This window comes from Bison bison, unplaced genomic scaffold, assembly GCF_000754665.1.
Source record: "Bison bison bison isolate TAMUID 2011002044 unplaced genomic scaffold, Bison_UMD1.0 scf7180017864508, whole genome shotgun sequence".
Lineage (NCBI taxonomy): Eukaryota > Metazoa > Chordata > Mammalia > Artiodactyla > Bovidae > Bison > Bison bison.
Genome location: NW_011495064.1, coordinates 1,252,342 through 1,253,016, shown reverse-complemented (window position 1 = coordinate 1,253,016; position 675 = coordinate 1,252,342). Strand labels below are relative to the sequence as shown.

Genomic DNA, 675 nt, shown 5'->3' with positions numbered 1-675 from the left:
TTAAGTCTGAATTTGGCAATAAGGAGTTCATGGTCTGAGCCACAGTCAGCTCCTGGTCTTGTTTTTGCTGACTGTATAGAGCTTCTCCATCTTTGGCTGCAAAGAATATAATCAATCAGATTTCGGTGTTGACCATCTGGTGATGTACATGTATAGAGTCTTCTCTTGTGTTGTTGGAAGAGGGTGTTTGTTATGACCAGTGCATTTTCTTGGCAAAACTCTATTAGAGTGTTTTAGAAACACTCTAATAGAGTGTTATTAGAGTATTAGTATTTCTAATACTTCTATAGAGTATTAGAAACTAATACTTCTAATACTTCTATAGAGTATTAGAAACTCCAGGTGTTTCTTGACTTCCTACTTTTGCATTCCAGTCCCCTATAATGAAAAGGACATCTTTTTTGGGTGTTAGTTCTAAAAGGTCTTGTAGGTCTTCAAAGAACCGTTCAACTTCAGCTTCTTCAGCGTCACTAGTTGGGGCATAGACTTGGATTACTGTAATATTGAATGGTTTGCCTTGGAAACGAACAGAGATCATTCTGTTGTTTTTGAGATTGCATCCAGTACTGCATTTCAGACTCTTGTTGACCATGATGGCTACTCCATTTCTTCCGAGGGATTCCTGCCCGCAGTAATAGATATAATGGTCATCTGAGTTAAATTCACCCATTCCAG

The 675-nt window shown here is 38.2% G+C and overlaps 1 protein-coding gene across 1 annotated transcript in view; it reads left to right on the top strand.

Annotated features, from left to right (window-relative positions):
* Positions 1-675, top strand: part of MERTK (MER proto-oncogene, tyrosine kinase) — a 136,213-nt gene that overhangs the window by 42,129 nt on the left and 93,409 nt on the right. The window lies entirely within an intron of this gene.